Raw genomic sequence first — 15,587 nt, forward strand, 5'->3', positions numbered from 1 at the left:
GGGAAGTCCTCTGTGTTTTGAATCTGATTACCCTGTAAAGTATTTACCATCCTGATTTCACAGAGGTGATTCTTTTACCTTTTCTTTAAATCAAATCCTTCTTTTAAGAACCTGACTGGTTTTTCCATTGTTCCAAGACCCAGGCGTTTGGGTCTTTAATCATTTTGTAACCAATTGGTTAGGATATTATTCTCAAGCCTCCCCAGGAAAGGGGGTGTAAGGACTTGGGGGGATTGCTGGAGGAAGAGGAACTCCAAGTGGTCCTTTTCCCTGGTTCTTTGTTAAAATCACTTGGTGGTGGCAGCATTACTTAACCCCAAGGTACAAGGGAGAATTTGTGCCTGGGGAGTTTTTAACCTAAGCTGGTAGAATAAACTTAGGGGGTCTTTCATGCAGGTCCCCATGTCCGTACCCTAGAGTTCAGAGTGGGGAGGGAACCTTGAGAGCGTGGGATTTGGTGGGGACTTTGTTCTGAGCAGTGGTGTGGTAAGGGGTCCGAGCCGGGCCAGAGAGTCTCGGGGGCAGTCAGGGGATGGGGAATGGGGGCATTGGATAGGGCATGGGAGTCCCAGGGGGCCTGTCAGGGGGCGGGGGGTGTGGCTAGGGGGCGGGGCATGCGGGACAGGGGGTTGGATAGTTGGTGGAGTCCTGGGGGGTGATTAGGGGGCGAGGGAGGTCTCTGGAGGGGGCGGTCAGGGGACAAGGAGCAGGGTGGGTTGGATGGGTCAGGGGTTCGGGGGAGACCTGTGGGGGCAGGGGTGTGGAGTGGGGGCAGGGCAGGCAGGGAGCAGGGGGAGTTGGATGGGTCAGGAGTTCTGGGGGTCCTGTCAGGGAGCAGGGAGAGGTTGGATAGGTGTGGGAGTCCTGAGGGTCCGTCTGAAGGCAGGGGTGTGGATAAGGGTCAGAGCAGTCAGGGGACCAGTAGGGGGTAGGGTCCTAGGGAGGCAGTTACAGTGGGGGGGGGTCTCAGGGGACAAGGAGCAGGGAGGCTTAGATAGGGGGTAGGGTCCTGGGGGGCAGCTAGGGGTAGGGTCCCGGGAGGGGGCAGTCAGGGGACAAGGAGCAGGGGGGGTTGTGCGTTCTGAGGGGGGCAGTCAGGGGGCGGGAAGTGGGAGGGAGTGGATGGGGCGGGGCTAAGGGGGGGCTCCCCAGGGTGCACACCCAAATGAAATGTGCTGCACACGCCTATGATACTGATGGTCTGGCATCTTTTCCCCACTTCCTATTCAAAAGAGTCACAAAGTGAAACAGATGACATTTGGGACATTTCAATCCAGCAAGTGGGGGCGAGAAAGGTTAAGCTAACTGCTTATTCTCTATGCACAAAAATACTGTTGTGATGCCTATCTGTGTCCGTACTTCAGGGATTTAGAACATCTTTTTAAGACGATCCTTTGCTGTTTGTCTCTTTCTGATATTCTAAAATAGTGGGGGCAAATTTTACCTACTGATTTTTGTCTGGGGGAAAATTAATATATTTTGAAGTAACAAGTGTATTTTGTGCCTGAGCTGACAAATTCTTATGATGATTTCGCAAGACTGTTATGAGGTATTCTGATTAAGGGCTTGATACAGCTCCCGCTAAAATCAATATAAAGACTCCCACTGACTTTAGTGGGAGTTGGCCTAGGCCCTAATTGCCTGGGCAATTCCCAAAACCATTCATCAGCGGACTGTGATACACTTTATAATATCAGGAAAGCACAGACAAGGGAGCCCTTATGTATTTCTAGAGCCATATTTTGGCACTCTTCAGTTAATACCCCACCAGCCCCAGTCTACAAACATAAATGCTGCATTTTACAAATGAGGAAACTGGGTCACAGAGAGGGGAAGCGATTTGCCAGAAATCATGCTATGGCTAATGTCAGAGCTGGAGGAGAATCTGTATTGCCCCTTTCTCAGCAATCTGCTTATCTACTAAGCTACATTCTCTTTCATACAGCCTGGCTGGTGTTAACCACTACAGGGGAAATTTAGGTAAGTAAAACAGCAAGATAAGGTAACAGCAAGCCCTCGCTCCACCCCCATCAAACCTTGTGTGCTCCCACTGAAAAATGAGCAAACACGGGAAGCATGACCACCTCAAATTTCTCCATTTTTGGCATTTGCCCTCTCTAATGTGGCAAGGGTAAAGACAAAAGGAATCCGTGCAGACTTTGTGTGATCTCTGTAGGCAATCAGTTCATTTTATCATCCCTATATCACTGTATTATGCGATGTTATGGTCAATTCATATATAATGAATGTGTGCTAAACAGTTTCAAGTCATAGGATTATAGAAGTATAGGACTGATAAGTAAATAGGAGTGATGAGTGTGTATTCGGTATATAAGTAAAGAATGGCTGGAACGCAAGGCTTACAGGCTGAGACCTGTAAGATGCTAGTTTAGCCATAGTAGGCCATAGGCTTAAGAATGCTTGACATGAGTGGGTGACCTAGGATTAACCCTATGCAGTAATTTTGTGACCTTGCTGGCATAAGATGTGCCAGTAGGTGAAGTTATAGAAAAATGGATTGCAATAGACTGCAGTGTATTGTCCAAGACCGCAAGACACCTGATTGTAACATCTTTGAATGTCTGTCTTGACTGCAGGGTACATGTTCTGCATAGATGATAATGAGAATAAGATAAACTAAGAACAACCTATGAAAAATGGGGCACCCCAATATTCATGGGGTGTGGACATTCAGAGAAGGAAAAGAGGGAAAACCATATGCATAAGGTGTTAGCTGTAGTCAGAATTACAATATAAAAGAGGGTTCCCTGGTTGGGTAAAAGTGAGAAGACCCAAGGGATGATCCAACAGGAAACCCCAGCAGGAACCATCCCTCTAGCAATGATAGTCTATTGAGAGGTCCATTGGACCCTAGAATACCTTTGAGGATGTGAGTATGACTAGTTATAATTATTGCATAGGTTTTTGTAGGATTTCTATATGCATGGGTAATTGTAACTTTGCTCATTGCTTTATTAAAACGTATAATATGGACAAGACTTTGTACTTGTGATTGTGTCTATGGTCACTATCCTTGGACTGTGTATGTTCCTAGCATCTCCAAATTTGAGAAAAGCACCAGAGGCAATTTTCACTCTGTGGTGCTTGAAACTGTACCAACGGGAACCAAACCCATGGTGGTGTAATACAACATCACTAAATTCACTTTAAATAAAATAAAAGGCTACAGCTCTTTGCCTTTCCGACTGCATGCAGCATAAAGCAGCTAAGGGACAAGCACAGAATTTCTCTTTGGTACTGTCAGATATTAGGCAGAAATTTAGTACAGACTATCTTATGTCCATTCTGGGATGACTAAACTGGAAGCCCATGGAGCCATTCCAGACTGTGTGTGAAGAGGATCCACAGGTACTCTTAGAACAATTCCACTGCAGTTACACTCTGCTGAGAGACACTTTGTATTAAGCATAAGGAAAAGTTAAGCTGGGCAGATCTGTTAGTAGCCTGTCCCTGGGTTTAAGAACCAGAATAAAAGTTTTGTAATTTAAAACACAACCTACCAAATCTACAAACCCTACCCAAAACAAAACACAGCACTATGCTGCAAATGCAATTTCCCACCTGGAGAAGATGAGAGATGTTGCACTGCTTAAGGAGCTACCAGAAGGCACTCAGATATTACAGTGAGGACGGCAAAATAAGAACCTAGAGAGAACAAAATAGAATAGAAAGAAATTCACCTTAAATTACTGAAATATTTCAGTTTACAAAGCAGATCCCTACCTGGATTAGACAGGCGCCGAACACACCCAAGTTGTAAGCAAATGTGAAATTTTGAGCCCAATGCAGAGGGGGGGGTCAAAAAGAATGTAAATTATACCGTGAGGGGCATACAAGATGGTGGAAGTTGCACCAGCTTAAACACCCTTGGACTCACTCACCTCTGAATTTGTTTCTAAATCTCAATGAAACTATAACTACTAGTGGGCATTCAGTGAACTGTGTCAAGAGATAGAAAGGGGAAGCCAAAAGGTAAGCGGAAAAACATTAGAACCATTCTAAAATCTTGTTATAGGGCCAGGTCCCACACCCACTGAAGTATATTGCAAAAGGCCCATTTAATAAAAAATGCTTTATGTCGCTCAAGGTGGTTTCAGAGAGGAATAAGGATGCAAATACTGAAGCATCAGGAACCTCTAGAAACGGCAAAAATAAAAAGCATCATCATTAAACAGAACTCACTGATTAAAAACTAAAAGCACGCATAAGAACATACAAGGTCAGACAAACACTGAGGTTCCCACATTCTACAAAAGCCTGGTTAAAAAAGGAGCAAGACACCATCTGCCAAGCCATCTGTTCATCCTAGTCCTGTTTCTTGTTTATGATCACTGGGATAGGAGTTTCCAAAGGAAAAAACGCTTAACATCATCAAAATCCCCAAATAAATATTTAATATCCTCTAATACCACTCTTGGCTTCGCCACAGTGGTGGCGCTAGGTCAGAGTTTTAGCTGGGGCCCCTGGTTTGACTTAGCTGCTTGTGCACTTGTGAACTAAGGGCATTTTTCATAGAACCCCTCGAGTACTTTGCTGGGCTGAGCAAAGGGGTTCTGTTGCTGCTGCTTTACAGCTCCCTACTGGCATGAGTGAACGACGCCTCTACAGAGAGCCAGCACAAGGACTTCACACTACTTAAGCCCCACTTAAGTACTGCAACTTCGGCTATCTGCACAGGCAGTGCATTTCACCCAGAATGAGACCCTGGAACAGCAACTCCACATCGATTTTCTTTACCCTTGCCTTGTTGCCTATACCTAGGTGTTTATAGATAGGAACAATCTCTATGGAGGCAGGGTAAGAGTGGGAATAAACCTTTCTGTAGCTGTTCTTCTTCGAGGTATGTTGCACATGTCCATTGCATGGTAGGTGTGCAAGTGCCCTGAGCACAATTGTCAGAGAACATTTTCCCTCAGCAGTACCCACTGGGGCAGACCGAGCACCCTCTGCCATCATGTGCCACTGCATGCAGGTATAAGAGGGTGGAGCTGCCCCCAACTCCCTAAATTCCTTCTTACCAGATAGACTTTGATAGAGAGGGGAAGGAGGGTGGGTCGTGGATCTCCTGCTGAAGGACAGTTTCATGAGAGTGCTTCCTGAAGAGGGACAGGGACGAGGAAGATATCCCACATTCACCATGCTTAAGACCCACTGGTCTGATGTTATGCGGAACCCAGCATTTAGGAAGTGAGAGAAGCAACTGGTAAACAAAGGTGTAGAAACAGGTGGAACTGGTAAACTGTCCTTGAACAACTCATCAAAATGCGTGTTTGGATGAAGTGGCTGGAAAAGATGAACCTGCTGATGCAGAAGAGGAGGGTGGTCCTGTAAACTCTGCCTTTGTTTCTTGGTTGGTCCTGGGAGCGTGGAACAAAGCCCTGATGTCTGTAGGACTGCTGCGGCTGAAACTGCTCTCTTTTTGTCCCTGGTGTATAGATTCCAACTGACTTTAGTGTCCCCCTGGGATATTTTAGGCTATGAGGCCTGTCGCCTGTCTTGTCTGGAAATAGGTAAGGACCTTTAAATGGGAGGTCTTGGCTGGTCTGTTGAACCTCTGCAGGGAGACCAGAGAAGTGCAGCCACAGAACACCTTCTCATAATTATGGCAGATGCAGTGGTTCAAGCTGCTGTGTCTGCTGTATCCAAGCTATCCTGGACAGCTGTTATGGCATCAGCTTGCCTTCCTCCACCACTGAATTCCTGTTTGCAATCATCTGGTAACCTGCCCTTAAACTTCATCATGTTTTTCCAGAGAGTGAAGTCATAGTGACTTAAGTGTGCTTCCTGGTTTGCAACTCTGAGCTGCAGACTTCCCGTAGAATAAAGTTTACAGCCAAACAAGTCTAGCCTCTTTTATTCTCTTAGGTCTCAATGCCTGATGTCCCTTCCTCTCCTTCTCATTAACTGCTGCCACTACGAAGGAGCCCAGGAGGATGAGAATACAGATGATCAAACCATTTAGAAGGGACCTATCACCTCCTCTCCACCTGTTTTGCTGTGGGAGGGAGGGAAAAGGGGGCCTACCACAGTGCAGTAACGAGAATGGCTACATTAATCAGCAGAATCACTTCTGGCCGAGGCCAGAAAGTCCACCAACTTGTAAGATTTTTTGCAGACTCAGCTTACTATACAACCAGCAGGGTTTAAACCCCAGAGAGAGAGAGAGGCAGGGCTCTAGTACCAGTCCTGGTACTGAAATCTGAATTTGGTCAAAGAAGACCTTGAAACTTAATACTAACTCTTATCTATAATACACTTTACCTGACTAACTTCCCCAGAAAAAACAAGGTATATGGCAAGGAGTGAGAGAAGAACTGGCTATAACAAGACTGAAGCACGCCAACAACCATCACCGGTGGCACGAAGGAACTGAGGAGGGATGGGGACAGCTCTTATACCTGCATGCAGTGGTGCGCAATGGCAGAGGGGCACTAAAGCCAAACCAGTGGGTGCACGTTGTACTGTAGGTCCATGCACAGGTGTAAGGGAGAGAGTTCTCTGACACGTGTGCACGGACCTACAGTAGAATGTGCACAGATCTACGGCAGATGTGCAATCACTCAAATAGGGTATTATCCCTGTAAATAGTTTGAGTCTCTAGTGGTGCTCACACTATTCTATGTTTTAGAAGCCTCCAGAAATCACTCAAAGCATGAACACATACACAGCTAAGTCTTGCATCTTTGTGTGTATTTAGTAAACAGGGTTATTCAGGACCCAACTGTGCCCATATGGTTTCTTCATATTATTACCGTTGAGTAAAGGACAGACGCAACAGGTAGCTTCTCCAGTGCCTTGTCCTTATGATGGGAGCTATTCTTCTATGATAGGTGCATAGCATAGTCACCAGGACAAAATGGTATTCACCCAAGAGTTCTGAAGGAACTCAAATATGAAATTGTAGAACTACGAACTGTAGTTTGTAACCCAGTGGTCACCAACCAGTCGACCGCGATTGACTGGTCGACCCTAGAGACTCTCCCAGTCAATCGAGATCTCTGGTGGTGTAGTGGGGCTGCCGCTAAGGCAGGCTCCCTGCCTGCCCCAACCCCACGCTGCTTCCAGAAGCAGCCAGCAAGCCCCCATGAGCCGGGGGGTGGGCAGGGGTCTCTGCACGCTGCTCCTGCCTGCAAGCACTGCCCCTGCAGCTCCCGTTGGCCGGGAACAGTCAACTGTGGCCAATGAGAGCTGCGGGGGCGGTGCCTGCAGAGAGGGCCAACGCGCGGACTTGGGAGCCACGTCCCCCCCCCACCCCTGAGGCCACAGGGGCGTGTTGGTTCCTTCTGGGAATTGCATGGGGCCAGGGCAGGCAGGGAGCCTGCCTTAGCCCCACTGTACCGCCAACCAGGAGCTGCCCGAGGTAAGTGCTGCCCGGCGGGAGGCCGCACCCCAAACCCCAGCCCTAAGCCCCCTCCCAGAGCCAGCACCCCATACCCCCTTCCTGCACCCCAAGCTCCTGCCCAGCCCTGCCCTCCCTCAGAGCCAGCACCCTGAACCCCCTCCTGCTCCCCAACCCCCTGCCCCAGCCCTGACCCCCTCCCAGAGCCAGCACCCCATGCCCCATCCTGCACCCCAACACTCTACCTTAGCCCAGAGCCCCCTTCTGCACCCAAACTCCCTCCCAGAGCCCGCACCCCTCACCCCCTCTTGCACTCCAACCCCCTGCCCCAGGCTCAGCCCAGAGTCCCCTCCCACACTGAGAACCCCTCAGCCCCAGCCCAGAGCCCGTACCCCATCCTGAACCCCAACCCCCTCTCCCAGCCCAGTGAACATGAGTGAAGGTGGGGCAGAGTGAGCCATGGAGAGAGGGGGGATGGAGTGAACAGGGTGGGATTTCGGGGAAAGGGCAGGGCAGATCCTGTGTTGCCCTTAAATTCAAAAAGTGATCTTGGGTGTAAAAAGGTTGGAGACCACTGTTGTAACCTATCATTTAAATCAGAAAATATCATATTGCCTCGATATAAATCCATGGTATGCCCACATCTTGAATACTACGTGCAGATGTGGTCGCCCCATCTCAAAAAAGATATATTGGAATTGGAAAAGGTACATAAAACGGCAACAAAAATGATTAGGGGTATGGAACGGCTTCCATATAAGGAGAGATTAAGACTGGGACTTTTCATCTTCAACTAAGGGGGGATATGATTGAGGTCTATAAAATCATGAGTGGTATAGAGAAAGTAAATAAGGAAGTGTTATTTACTCCTCATAACACAAGAACTAGGGGTCACCAAATGAAATTAACAGGCAGCAGGTTTAAAACAACAAGGAAGTATTTTTTCACACAATGCACAGTCAACCTGTGGAACTCCTTGCAGAGGATGTTGTCAAGACCAAGACTATAACAGGGTTCAAAAAAGAACTAGATATGTTCATGGAGGATAGGTCCATCAATGACTATTAGCCAGGATGGGCAGGGATGGTGCCCCTAGCCTCCATTTGCCAGAACCTGGGAATGGGCGACAGTGGATGGATCACTTGATGATTACCTGTTCTCTTCATTCACTGTGGGGCACCTGGCATTGGCCAATACTGGAAGACAGGATACTGAGCTAGATGGACCTTTGGTCTGACCCAGTATGGCCATTCTTATGTTCATAACTCCCAGTCTGTCATCCCCAGAATCCTCAGAAGCAGCAATTGCTACTGGGATCAGAGTTTAGTGGGGGTGAGTATGAGCAGTTATAAGAAATCTCATCTCAAGAACTGAGCATAGGAAAGAATTAACTGACAGCAGATTAGTCTCATCCCTATATTTTAATATTGCAAGATAGCTCACTTGTCAAAATACTCCCACCCCCACCCACACTAGCAAACAGGCAAATAGGCAAAACAGTGGGGTAGAAGAGCTGGGTAAATTGTTTGTGCAAAGCCTTTTTTTCCCTAAAACGCAGATTCAGGTCGATCAAAGCAATTCGTGAATTTGGGTTGATTTTGGTGGCTTGTTTCAGTCAAAAAGAATTTTGTTTTCTCCAGAAATGTTGAAATGGTTCAACTTTTTGTTCTGGAAAGAGATTTTGGAATGTCCCTAAATTTTATTTAAGAACATTTAAAGTGTTTAAAAAACCCAGAAAGCGAAACAAAAGATTTTGTTTCAGATAGAAGAAAATGTTTCATTCAACCCCAAAACAATTTTTTTCAACTTTTGCAGTTCAGCCAGCAAACAGAAAAATGAGGTATTCGCACAGCTCTAGTGGGTAGCTCACTCCTGATTCAGCTGCAGAACATTCTGTGCAGGCCAGGAAGCATTGCAGGGTGGAGGGAATCCATTAGAGAGAAGAGTCTAGAGCATAATTAAGAAAAAAAATTCCTCTCGCTGTCCAAATTATGCTTTCTTCACTCACAGTTTTCATTTAGCTTAACTAAATTCATCCTGACTTCAAACACTTGCTGAGATTAGAAAACCTCATTCTTTTTTTTTTTTTTTAAATTCTCTTCTCTTTGGCTAAAATGTTCGGACTCTCCCTCTTTGAATTATAGCATTGAAATGGACTCTCCAGACAAGGACTAACTGCAACAGCCAATCAGCCCAGTAACCATTTTTTCCCCAATCAAAGTTAGCTCATTCTTATAAATAGGGTTGAAAAGAAAAACTCACCAGAAAGGAATTGTAAATTCTTACACTTGGCTTTTGTATGGCCATGATTCTGACTGTGATCAGTGTAGCTCAGGGAGAAGGAAAGGGGCTGTACACCGCCTTGTGGACCCTAAATTCTGGATCCTGCTGATACTGGTATGGTTCCCAGGAGTAATTTAGAGCATTCTAAATGCTGCTGTAATTCATGACAGGCTGGCCACAGCCCCTAAGGGTTATTCTTGTAGCAGGAAATAACCGAAGCAGAGAGGTGCTTCAGCAGTACCCCACTCCCAAACCAGGCCCCCTATATCACATGCTGGGAAGAGCTGGCAATGTGATACCGCTCTGGCTTTATGCCATCCAGATATTCTCATTACTAAAGGGAATTCACAGGAATTCCTACACCAACTTTTTAGTAAATTTCGGCTGCCAGAGTGGTACAAACAAGCCAGGAAAAAGGGTTCATAGTCTAGACCATTGGGGCAGATTCTCCACTGATTTTCACTTCAGGTCCCCATCTCTACCCGTGCAAAGCAGATGTAACATGTTCAGAAGCATTGTACAATCACGTTGTACAGGAGTAAATGAAGACGTAAGGTGCAAAGAACTGGAGCATCAGACCCAATAGTTCTTCAATTCAGTATGAGAATAAGCCCTCCTTCCATACAAGAGGGATCACCTGCATGTTTAGCTTAGACATTACTTATAAATATAATTGTTTATAAATATCAATCCCAATGAGTGAATAACCAGGATAGCACCAATGCTGAACAACTCTCAGAACGGATGTTTACTAGAAGGAACATTGAGAGCTACAGTGAGTGAAACGTTCCACTTAGCTAGGGAACTCAGCACAGTGTGCTCATTTGAAACAGGGAGTAGAGTACTAATTATCTCCCATAGCCCAAACATGCTGCTCATTTTCATAGTAAGATGATTTAGTGCTTTCATTAGAATTTAGACAAAAACCTGCTCAAGCTTGAAAACAAGGTTAGGAAAACTGGCATGAAGCTATGAGCCAAGGCAGCAAATGTAAAGCTCTGTTTTGTGTCTGGGATCCTGCAGAGCTAATGATAAGCAATAACAGGCAGGTTTAGCACAAGATCTCACTGCCTCATTGGTACTGTTCTGGAGCATGGCTTTATTTTTATTTTTTGCGGGAAGGTCTTAAGGACAATGCAGCTAGGCTTGAGAAAGATACATCTAGACCTAACCTTTTTTGAAGATGCAGTTTTTCAGCACCAAAATATTCTAGCTCAATATTCAGTCCTGTACCAGTGACAAGTGTCAGGTCTGCTCTGCTGTGACTCCTCAGGATCAAGGCATGAGCTTTACTGGAAAGGGTAAATTCACAGCTTTCCAATGGGACACACAGCATGGGCCTTAATATTGCAACATCAATCCTCAGGCCCACCAATGCGGGGGACAAAAGGGGCAGTTGCCCAGGGGCCCGGGCAATATAAAAGAGCCTTGCGGCCAAGAGCCCGGGGCCCTTTCAAATCGCCCAGGCAGGCCACAGGGCTCCTAGGCGCACGGGGAGTAGTTCTGGCAGCGGCGAAGGCAGTCAGGAAGGCATGTGGAAGCCCTGACCATGCCGGAAGCAGCTCACTGCCAGGAGCAGCTCGCTGGGCACCAGCCAGCATAGGCACAGCACCGCCCAAATGTCAGGTGGACCTTTCTAGAGGGCCCTGGCCGGGCAGAGCTGTCCCTAGGGTATGATGAATCAGGACGACCGCTGCGGGCACCGTGCTTTGGGGGGCCCCCGTGGGCCAGTGCGATTGGTCCGTGCGGTCGGTCTCAGAAGTGATGGGTCGGTCCTGGAAGTGACGGAGTCCTCACTTCCGCCCTGGGCCCCGCACTCCGCTAGGGACGGCCCTGGCCCTGGGGCCCGGAATTGCTGTCGGCAGGCCTGTCAGTCCTATATTATTTGTATTGCAGTAGTACTTAGAGGCTCCATTGAGACTGGGTCCCCCCTCTGCCAGGTGTTGTGCAAATACATAGTAGAGCTCATAATCTGAAGCTATGTCCACACTAGCACTTTTGTCAGTAAAACTTTTGTTAGTCGGGGGTGTGAAAAAACACCCCTCTGACCGACATAACGTTCACCAACAAAAGTGCCCTTGTGGACAGTGCTACATTGTCAGGAGATGCTCTCCTGCCAACATAATGAACAGCATTCGTTGAGGGTGGTTTAATTATGCTAGCAGGAGAGCTCTCTCCCGCCGGCACAGAGTGGCTACACGGGAGACCTCAGAGTGGCACAGCTGTAACAGTACAGCGATGCTGCTGTAAGGTCTCTAGTGTAGACAGAGCCTAAGTGACTTGCCCACAGTCACACGGGAAGTTTGTGGCAAAGTTGGGACTAGAATTCAGCTCTTCCTAACCCTAGTCCTGTGCCTTAACCACAAGACCTCGCTTCTTCTCTGTGCAGTAGGAGAGGTATGAAAAATAGTCCCAACACAAACACAACTCCAGGCCACGGTGCGCCAGGCGGCAGCGCTCCCAGCCCCGGTGCGCCGGGCAGCAGTGGTCCCGGCCCTGGGCGGCGCAGCCAGCCCCTGTGCTTTGGGTGGCGCAGCCCCAGCACCAGCCGCCCTGACTCCCTGCAGGAGGCAGGCCAGCCAGCCCAGGCCAGCCAAAGCAGAGCACTCAGGGAACGCAGGAGGGGGCCTGGCCTGCGGGAGGAGCATGAGCAGGGCCACACTAGGCTGTTTGGGAAGGCACAGCCTACCCTTGCCTATGATATCCGCCGCCCATGCAGGCACATATAACAATATACCCCCTGGATCATGCACACTTACATTCTTAGGCTGGCATAAGATAAACCAATCCCCCAATGTTGACATACTTACAACCTTATGGAGACTGGTAACAGCAAAGATAGAAGAAAAAGTAAGTAGAGAGCACCACACAAGGGTTTGTTCATACGCAGGCTTCTGCCATTTGGAAATTCCTAATATCCCATCAAAGGATGGATTTGACAGCCTTTTATACCCCTTTTTGCATTCCACCCACATCCAGGACCATATCTGATCAAGTCTCAGCTCCTAATTCATATTTGGTATTCCAGGAGCCCATTTGAGGTTTCTGGATGTCCATATGTGGTATTCCAGTTGACTGTAATTACATTTTCAACAGATAGACCAATCATCTGCGTGAGTCCCTTTCCTTTTTGATACATCAGTGCAATTAGCTCTTATTGAAAAAAGCTCCTAAGATATTGCCATCTGTTCATTTGTGGTTTGCCTATTTATCACAAGATGCATATTGCTAACTTCTAGGCCTTATTCTAACCCTTAACACTTAATGCTTAAGATAGGGTGACCAGATGTCCTGTTTTTTAAAGGGACGGTCCGTATTTAAGCTCTCCTGCAGGTGTTCTGACTTTTTCTTAAAAACGGGCAAATTGTCCTGTATTTTCTGTCTCCCACCTCATCAGTACTGGTGGGTACTGCTGCTGGCTGGATCCCTGCTTGCCAGCTGCCTACCTACCTACGGTGAGTGGGGGAGTTCAGTGGCCGATGATAGTAGTGGGTATGCAAGGCTGGTGGCGGAGCAAAGATGCAGCGTGCGGGAATGGGCCGCTCACCCGGCTGGTCCATCAGTGCAACCCCTGCTGCGTGCCAGTTCTCGGTCAGTAGGGCCCTATCCCCCGGCCTGTTTCCAGCAGGCGCTGGGTGCGCACTTCGAGCTGTGGTGGCTGGTGAGTGTGGGCAGGCACCAGGCAGCAGCCGGTTACATGTCACCTCTGCAGTCCACCCATCAGCTCTTTACGTGCTCCCCCTCTCGCTGTCCTGTCCCTGCTTTGCCCCTTCAGCCCCCCCCCCCACCACCACCACCAGCCCCGCTGCTCCTCCATATCCCCCCCGCCCCGGTGGGGCACGTCTAGCTCCCAGCGCTGTGCAGAGAACCCGCCCCTGGTTGGAGCGCTCAGTTCACCAACCTGAGGTGCTGGCCAGGAGGAGCTGAACCCTGCGTGTACCAAAGCCCCGCACAGTGCTGCCACAGATAAACCTCTCCACACAGATAGGGGTTTTACAGATATCTCTGGCGTTTTATTAAATATGTCTTTTATTAGTTTCTACTTATACTCTTCAAGTCTTAAAACACAAATACACTTTCACAATTACACAATAAAACTAGGTTCACACTATCGCAGCTGGGCTCTCACTTCACTTCAGTTTTTTCTTATATCTCACTGACTGACTGGCGAAGCCCCACCGCTTATATACCTGCTTGGGCATGGCTGACTACATTCTGGGAGGTTCAAGGAAAATGTAGTTCTCAGAAAGTCTGGAAGGTTCCATGAGATTCTACAAAGGTCCAGAACATTCTATGAAGTTAGTGAAAAATGAATCCACATACAGAATACCTCAAACATGTTACTTCAAACATTCTATTTTTCCCTTTTATCGCTTACAACAAAAACAGCATCCTGAACCCGGCGCCCCCCAAGGCTGGCACCCCCGGCAGTTGCCTGGGTTGCCGGTCCCTTAATCCGGCCCTGCATTTACCCATCTCACAGGGATATGGTGAAGCTTAATTGATCAGTGCTCACAGGGTGCCTTGCGAGATGAAACAAGCTAAATAGATTACATACGCATACACGCATGCAAGTGAATTAAATACTGAGGGCTCTGTGCTGCTTTATGTTGAATTTTTTCATCATTTAAACATTAAGCATGTTACTCCTTACTTTAAATTATGCAAACTCAATATTCTCTGTAGTGTTCCTTGCATTAAATAAGAGACAGGACTATTATAATGAATGTAAAAGGGAATTTTTTATTCAGGCCACACAGATGGACTCTCTAGTTTATGTTTGGCTCTCCAGCTCCCAGACTAACTAAACACACAGTCTGTGCTGCCTGGTGTCCCGCTGAGGGGACTCAACAAGGGTCTCACTAAGCCCTGATCTGGCCTAAGCAGTTTGGGAAGGCACTCTACATTCTTTAGGCCAGATGACTGCATGCATCTCAGTTTGTGTGTTACTTTCACAGGAATAAGAAAAGGAGTACTTGTGGCACCTTAGAGACTAACCAATTTATTTGAGCATGAGCAAATAAATTGGTCAGTCTCTAAGGTGCCACAAGTACTCCTTTTCTTTTTGCAAAGGCAGACTAACACGGCTGTTACTCTGAAACCTTTCACAGGAATGAGGATGGTGTGCTGAAGAGAAGAAACAGAGCCACAAAGTGGAGAGAATGTGGTGAACAACTCTAATGTCATCTATTCTAAAACCTGATCATTTGGCAAAATATTCTGCAGAGCATGGTCTGTGCACCTTTTCTCTATAGTAGCATTACATCTCATTCTTGCACATCTTTCCAAAGAAGCACTAATAGTCCCATAGGCCACTTACCTTTTCACCAATTCATCATTACTAGTTTGACATGTCACTTAACAGTTTCACATTCAAACCTCTACAAAAGTATATTTAAGTGCGGTTTTACTCTAAAAGCTAATTATGTAAAAATGTCACCTTCTCACTCAACAGATCTGTTTCTGTTGGGTATTCAGAGTCACTTATTTCAGTGACAAAAATTATTCTTTTATTACAGAGCCAACACAGTTAAGAGAGTGAACTGGATTCTATTCCACCTTGCCCATTATCAACAGAGTTGTATGCTAACTTTCAACCAGCTATACCTCATTGAAATTATGGAAGCTTCACAGGTGTCACTGAGGGCATAGTCTGGTCCACACATCCTTTATCACTGATGATGGTGCATGAGATGGCGAGAACACAGATTCACTCCCAGGTTACATCTACACAGGATTTTAGGAAAGTCTCCCTCCTTTGTACTAGAACTGGGCCAGCAACACCAGTTCCACCTATGGTTGGCCCTCGAGTGTAGAGTGTGCCACAGTTTTCACCACAACATCATCTAGACCTCCTCTGAGCTCTAGTTGCACTGGTACCAGAATAGTGATATCCTTAAAATCGTCATTCTAGGCAAGGGTGCAGAGCCTGAGATGAATATAC

The sequence above is a fragment of the Caretta caretta genome, chromosome 9 (assembly GCF_965140235.1).
Source record: "Caretta caretta isolate rCarCar2 chromosome 9, rCarCar1.hap1, whole genome shotgun sequence".
Lineage (NCBI taxonomy): Eukaryota > Metazoa > Chordata > Testudines > Cheloniidae > Caretta > Caretta caretta.